Source organism: Atta colombica, unplaced genomic scaffold (assembly GCF_001594045.1).
Source record: "Atta colombica isolate Treedump-2 unplaced genomic scaffold, Acol1.0 scaffold195, whole genome shotgun sequence".
In the NCBI taxonomy this organism is placed as follows: domain Eukaryota; kingdom Metazoa; phylum Arthropoda; class Insecta; order Hymenoptera; family Formicidae; genus Atta; species Atta colombica.
In genome coordinates, this window is record NW_017259288.1 from 131,048 (window position 1) to 139,577 (window position 8,530).

General features: G+C 28.5%; 1 long non-coding RNA gene across 1 annotated transcript; it reads left to right on the forward strand.

Annotated features, from left to right (window-relative positions):
• The first annotated feature begins 5,263 nt into the window (after window positions 1–5,263).
• Window positions 5,264–5,959, forward strand: LOC108686836. The gene is made up of 3 exons (XR_001931723.1): window positions 5,264–5,445; window positions 5,556–5,771; window positions 5,861–5,959. It is a non-coding gene; the product is annotated as an uncharacterized LOC108686836 (long non-coding RNA).
• The last annotated feature ends 2,571 nt before the right edge of the window (window positions 5,960–8,530 follow it).

Consider the following 8,530-nt stretch of genomic DNA (forward strand, 5'->3'; position numbering starts at 1 on the left):
AATTTTTATCAAACTCAATCGACACACTTCGCCTCTGCTCGGGAGGAGAGTCAGTGTGTTTCGAGTCTATTCAAATATGATTTTGATGAAATAAGTGATATTAGAACGCACGCGCAAACTAATTTCCATCATTTTATTCTGTTTTCAATATACAGAATTACTTGTGTCGATGAATGTTAATAAAAAATTACAAAAATTACTTTTAATATAATTTATATTAAGAATAAATAAGAAAATAATTTTATATTATTTTCAATAATAAAAAAAATTCAAATCTTTTTTTAAGATTAGATATTAAAAGTTCGTACACACACTACACTACACATATCGCGTTCCATTTAAGTGTGGCAAGCTATATTCGAGCGTGTTATATTGTATCGATTCACTGTATTTCCTAAAAGGAAAGCAGTCTTGTGTACATACAAGTAGCGACAATAGTTGTTGATTTCTTTGATGTCTCACCGATCACGTGATTGTCAGACCTCTAAATTTAAACGAATCAAGAGACATTGCAGTACTTCGCATATAATGTTATCCAATGACAGTCCATATTCTTGGTTTTATAACCAACGTATGCGCAGAACAAAATTGAATCCTTCGTTTGCTGGTACTGTCGCTACTGTATGTAGTTATACTGTGGCGCTACACCACGAGAGTTTCGCTGCTTTGTGTTGTAGCGCGTATATAAATAGATAGACTTATTTTAAATAATCTAATAAACTTACTCTAAGAGTATATAAAGAGTATATATTCTAAATTTATACATATTATACTTGTCTCAAGATAAAACATCGATCTTATTTTATTCGAGGATGTAGAATATATATAAATTATCGATTTAATTTTAAAATCGATTTAATTTTAAAATAATTTTAATTTTATAATGTATAGAGTTGAGTTAAAATGAATTATCTCAAGAACTTTTTTCTTCTCAGTATTAGAAATCCTTCCTGTGAGGGTGAGCAAATTCACTAGAATACTTATAATTTCATTGATCAACATTTAGTGAATTTGCTCACTTTTATCATTTTCATCTTATTTCAAGATAAATAATCGATTCCTCTCGTCTACAATCAATCGAGAAACATTGGATACTTTCCATTTGATGACACAAGTCGACGCAAGTATCGTTCTATCTTTGTCACTCTCTGAATGTCAAAAAAGATAGAATGATGTATCGATTTGTGTCATCAAATGGAAAGCATCTATTGTATGTCATACGCATATGCGCACAATATATCACAACATCTGATTGATTGTAGACGAAGTCAAAAGGCCATTACATAACGCATAACGTGTAGTGCATAAGCGAATCTACAATTCAGATATCTTTCTTTCTTTCCACTTTACAAACATTTTGATTGGCTGATTTTCTTATGAACTATGCATATAAAAATCTATGCTGCCTTAATAGGAGTTTAGTGAGTCTGGTCTCTAGATTTATTAAAGAAATGTGACCGGCTTATCTCAGTATCGTAAAAAAACTAAGAAAAATATTAAGAATGGCATCGTTTGCAGACGGACTATGAAATCTACCTAGTCATTTATTTGTCCGCCATTTTTAATATCAATGAATGAATATTATGACTAGCTGCCAATCACGCCATTCAGAACATTTAGGATCATAGCACACAAAAAACTTCAGGCAGTAAGACATAAAAATAAGAAAATCAACATGTTAGATTGATTACTGCTTAAGTTTTTTTGTGTCATGATCCTGAAAAATGACGTCTGTTTTTTTGTCTTTCTTTCTCAAATTTCTACGCCATCTACCTTAATATTGTCACTAGAATCGAAAGAAGTAAATATTTTATGTTTTCCTTGATTTGCTCGTCAAATTTAGTGTTACCCGTATTCTTTTGTTAGAGCTGCCGCATACACCTTCCGTAACAGTAACTATAACCCTGCAAACACAATAGAATAGTAAACCTTAAATCTTAAAAAATTGGTCAATCGTCGATTATTCTTTTTATATTCGATTATAATTGATTATAATTTCTTAAGGGCTGCTGCACATACCTTCAGTAACCATAAAGCATAGTAAGAATGAGCCAATCAGAATTAAAAGTTCAAAAGAATTCTCGACTGTGATTGGCTAATTCTTATGGTACATCATACAGTTTTGTTATAATAGGTGTATACGGCAGTCCTAAAGATCCCATTCTATTAAATGCAAGCCGATCGCAAGCATGTTGCAGCCAATCTGAAGCATTTTGAAATCAATGCTTTAGATTAGTTGTCACAACAAATTTGCGATCAACTTACGTTTAATAGAATGGGTTTAAGTCCATGGCACATACAAAAACGTAAGGCCGTAAGATGTAATCAATAAGAAAATCATAAGATTGGATTCGCTATTGGCCTTACGGTCTCTACCGTGATTGGGCAATTCGCTTACTGATTATGTTTTACTTCTTACGTTTTTGTGCTTTATGGCTGTAGACCAGACTTAACCTAAATGTTAGCAAGTGATCACGAGAGGGAAAATGTAAAAACGTTTATAATATAAATACACAGTATAGAATCAGAAAATAAAGATATAAAAATAATAAGTAAAAAAACTTCCACATTTGTATGATAAATTGAGATTAGATATCTGTGCCCAGTCAAAAATAATTTCTCGAAAAGACATCATTTCGGGGTCGAAAATAAAAGTCGAAAGTTTTCAAAATTTCTATTGATTTCGATGGATTTTTGGCTCTAATTTCGATTAATTTCGAGTTGGAAATAAAATCTTGAATTAATCTAGTCAACATAAAAATATACTAGTGTCACTAATGCAATAAATAAATTCGACAAATAGTGTCACTAATAGCGTAATAGTGGAGAAAATTTCATTAAAGTTTCATTGAAATTTTATTGTGAAAAAAAATATTATTGATTAGCATCATATTTCAGAGGATACACGACAAAATTATAATAAAAAAAATTTATTTTTATGAATTCGAGAACTAATTTTATGATGGCACCCATGCCCAGTCACCCATCTGAATTCGAACCTCCACTTACCATGCTTCATTTCTGTGATCGTACGGGAACTGTTCCTTCGAAGAATCATGAACACCTATGCTAATGAATGTTGTAACATATCTGTTCAAAGATGTTGTAAAAGAGGAACATAAAAAAATATAATTAATGTTAAATATAGTAGTAATGTACAAATAATGACATCTATGATAATAACTTGTTTTTAATAATACTGTAAAATATTATTTTTATTAGCTGAAATAATACTAATTGCTCTAATGAAATATATATGTATTTTTTACTCTAATAAATTTTTTATTTCAAATATTACTGGAAGTAATTACTATAAATGAGTATGAAATCAAGAAAAAACATCATCGATTCTATCAAAGTCTAGCTAGACTAATTCTAGCTCAAATCAAAATCGAAATGATCTCGATTTTTAAATTAATGAAATTTAAATGTTGGTTCATCATACAAGTTTCCAATATTCATTTGGAAATATAAAAATACTACTAGTGTCACTGCTACTACAGTAGTATTACTATTGATACGCAATAGTGTCAATGCTGAGCTAGTATAGTTACTACTGTATAGTTACTGTAGTAGCATATGACAACATATGACGTAACATAGAATTAAGAAACAGCTAATAGGTTGTCAGTATTTATGGTAAGAGACATTATTCCCTGAAATTCCTCAAAAGTGACATAATAAGATTATATTAAATAAACTACAAAAAGTAATATTATTCAGCAGGAGTAGAACACTAATAAAATACAAAGAATTACTAGAAGAAAAGATGTAGACTTTATCGACAGTAAAAAATGTTCTGATTCGTATAAAAAAATTCCACAATTTTCTAAGAGTATACCGTAAATTTCGACATTCTGATTTATAATGGCCATTTATTAATTATCATAAACCACTCCAGTCAGAAATAATTCCTCGAAAAGATGTCATTTCGACGTCGTTACGATGGAAAAGTTGTCGATTCGAAACTTGTATGTTTGTAAAATTTCAACATTTTCGATAAAAAATTACATATGAGAATGCAATGAGAGTGCAATGAGAGTTTGATACATTTTTGGTATAAATTTGTGATACGTAATCTTATATTTTAAATATTTTCGTCCAAAGGTCGAATCTTTTTTTCGATTTCATTTCGACAATCACAATATCGCTCTAATCATAAAAGCTTTTTCAGAATTTATAAATAATTAGGATATATTCACACAATTTGCATAGTCGCATAAACAAATTGCATAAAAAAATTATCCAATCACATTTCACGTGTCTTTATAAGAAAAATATGATGATTGGATAATTTTCTTTATGTATATTTTTGCAGCTATGCAAGTTTGTATAGATATATCCTAAAGCCTATCGCTCAAGAAATGCATAACAAAGCATAAACACAACATAAGATTGCTGGATCAATGAGCATTTGCCATATTGATTTACATAAGATGCTCATTGGTCTAGCGGCCTTATGCTGTGGTTATGAAACTTATGTCATTTTATGTGTGATGACTTTAAAGCGGAGAACACAGACTCTTGCATAACGCATACCACATAAGACATAAGAAATTCAATCAATCAATAATCAATTTATTTCACGGAAAGGAAAGAAACGAAGGACTTTTCATTTTTTGTGCATTACGTATTATGCAAGAGCCTGTGCTCCCCGTCTTACGGCCAATATAAATGCTTTTTTACGCGTAATATATAAGTGCATAAGAAAATCAACCAATCAAAATATTTCTCTTCCTTAAAAAGGAAAACAAGGAAGGATTTTGATTGATTCGCTTATGCATTACATTATGCATTATGCAAAGTGTGACCTTAAACATTCGTCATAAAATCGTCATATTAATTTACATAAGATGTTCATTGGTTCCTCAACTTTATGTTACGATTATGTATTTGTATGTACGTAATCGAACAAAACCACAGGTTGTAAAAATTATCATTTTTAATCGTTTGTATTTCATATGAAGAGTTTTGAAGTGCAAATAAAAAAGTTTGTATTTGACCGAAATAATTAACCAGATCTAAATTCAATAAAAGTTTATATATAGAATCATTTGTATTTCATATGAAGTATCATTAAAAACATTTGTGAGTCAAAATGTGAGTTAAAAATGCCATCCACACATTTTTAATTAAATATTAAAATATCATGTATTTGACCGAAATATAGATACAGGCGCTATGGTCACAGAAACTCCATTAGAAAATACATAGGTAATATACAATAGATAGTCTCTCTAGTATTTTGATATTCCAGGACGTATTATGGAATTGCTCGAAATGATTTCCGATCGGAATGATTTAGTTTACCTACAGTTTCTTTAAAAAACACAATAGAAATATAGGAAATAATTTAATTATTTTGATCGGAATCCATTTCGAATAATTCCATTATACGTTTTCTAGTTATTATTCGATCAACAAGATGGATGAGTAACTAACACTGTAAGACAAAATTCTTTGCATCATTTTTTGTAATAGACCTCAAATGCTATTGTCGTAAAATTTAATTGTGTCAAGTTTTGAAACAAAAATTAGAAATTGTTTTATTGTAGGTTTTAACCATCACTCCTTCAAAATATTGTGAAGTGTCTGAATGTAAGCTAAGTTTAATTTTATATATAATTTAACCAAACTGGTAAAGAAGATATCATCAAGCATAATTATGAGGTGATATGTATGCAACTATGTTCTCCATTAATTAAAAAATGCAAGATGACTATGCAATATGTCTAACAAAAAATACAGAAATAGGAAAAATATAGAAATAGGTAATGCTGTACAGTTACAATTATATTTTTATATATTAAAGTATATTATCGTAAGTCTGATAAAGGAATTAATTTTTTTAAATAAACAGAAAGGTTTCCTCCAAAGTTAGATAATAAACAAAGAAGAGTTTGTTTAATTTTACTGGTGATGATTGTCTACATGGAATCGATCATATGGTGACAGTTATGCATTGTGATTATGATGCTGAGATTAATTCATATTCTGAATTATTTTTACATATAAGTATAATAGTTTTTAAAAAATATATTTATATCAAGTAATATATAAATAAAAATATTTTAGGGTGATCAACAATGTAACTTATTTATAGTATGGAAGATTAGCTTGTGAGCGTTAACTTGTGTACTAAAACAAATTATACAATTGTTAAGGCTGGACATTATTATGATATAAATCCTTTAACAAAAGCTTCAGAAAATTATGTGATTCCTTTGCGTATAAAAAATAAAACAAAAATTCCTCAAATCACCTAAAATAATATTACATGTTTTCCAGTCTATACTACTTCATGGTATCATATATCCAATTAAATCTGGAGTATGCTTAGATGATCCTAATAGATAGGTATCGACAGATTTTCTATTAAAGCAGATTTTATATTAAAATTAATTATAATGTAAATATAATATTTATATAATTTGATTTTGTTGTATATTTGATTGAATAATTTTTGTATAACAGAAAATTTTTTACTTTAAAAATAAATTGATTTTTGTTTTATCTTATTACAGATATTCAAGTTTAGAAGAAGAAAAAAGTTTCCTTTCTTTAAAGATGGAACATTACAAATAGAATACCAAAATGATGCGTTATGCACACAAAATATTATAATACTATATCTGAATGTTTCACATATGATTTATTGCATTAATGTCATTTTTATTATAATTTTCAATATTAAATATTTTAAAGAAATGTAAGTGCATACTTTTTGAAAGACTAAATTTGATTGATAATGATTGTATGATAAATATATTTGATTGATATTGTATATACAGTAAGTCATACATTACTTCATAAATAATTATTTAAAAATTAAATTTTTATTGTATAATTTATTGTATAATTTTAAATGTAACAATGTCTATGCGCTTACAATTAGATTAGATAACCAATGTTAAATCTTTATATTCATGATATATGGCAGAATCGTTGCAATATTTCTCTCCAGCACAAATACTTATTGCATATTCTTTGCCTTGCCTGCTTTTCACCTAGTTTTATTTTTATTTCTAAGCTTTTTTGAAGTATTGATATTGTTAGCAGACATTATTATATATTGTAGACAATTCCATAATACGTCCTGGAATATTAAAATACTAAAGAGACTATCTATTGTGTATTTCCTAATGGAATTTCCGTGACCATAGCGCCTGTATCTATATTTCGATCAAACACATATATATATTTTAATATTTAATTAAAAATGTCTGGATGATTCGCAAATATTTTTAATAGTACTTCATAACTCTTCATACAAAATATAAATGATTCCATATATAAATTTTGTTGAATTTAGATCCGGTTAATTACTTCGGTCAAGTACATCTCCTGGTTCAAAAAAGAATGGTTAATTGTAATTAATAGAATGACTCCCAAACCTTTTTATTTGCACTTCAAAACTCTTCATACGAAATATAAATTTAAAATAATAATTTTTACAACCGGAGGTTTTGTCCGATCACGTACATATGAATCGATTGTGCAGCTTCATTTTGAATGTAATAGCCCTAAAGGTTATAATACATTAAATCACTAGGCTACATTCCAAAACATCTGAGAAAAATTTTACTTGAAATAGGCTCGGTCTCATCAACTTTGATTAATCTAATCGACCGAAGATTACATTAGAACTGGCTAAGCGCATTTACTGTTCAGCAGAATTGATTAATCACAGTTGATACTTAATCAATCGATTAAGTTAAACGCAATTAAATGGAGAAACTAGGCTATACTGTAGTATACGTTGCATGTCCTATATATTTCGAATAAATTTTTCCTCGAAGAGGAAGAGGAGACGTTTTGGAATTTACTCTATATTTATAAAGTGCCACAATAGCTTTTTTTTAAGTCAACGCGATGCTGCAAATGCTTTGAAATGTTTTTTAATTGGTCAATTTGTAAATTCTTTCTTCTAATTGGTCCATCAAATGTTTCAAAGCGAAACTTTATTTGTAGGGAGACTTTGACCATAGTCCTAGAAAACCTCTTGGAGAGAGAATCAATACGATCATATGACCATCTACTCCGTGTGATTGGTTGGCATAAATATATACGGATTTGCGATGCTAATCAAATCATATTAGAATATAATAATTAACCCAATCAGTATTATTTGCGATAATTATATTTTTTCTTATACTTACTATTGAATAATGTATTTATAACAAAAAAAAATAATAAAAAATCGTTCACATTTAGAGTTGATTTATAATAAGCCGTAATCTGTTAACTTTTTCTGTAATCTACAAGAATTGATCAATCACAATCGAATGAGAGCAGAATAACTAACTATGATTATGGTTAATTTTTACAGATTACGGAAAAAATTAACAGATTACGGCCTATTATATATCAACTCTTATGTTATTCAGCTCTATCACACATGCTTATTCGCACGAGGCATACAAATGCATAAAATTATGCACCAAGAAGTTGACTGTTAATGGCAAAACCAATCACTTCAGCATTGTTTAAACTCTGTTATAGAGATTCTAGACCAATGTAATCGTAAATG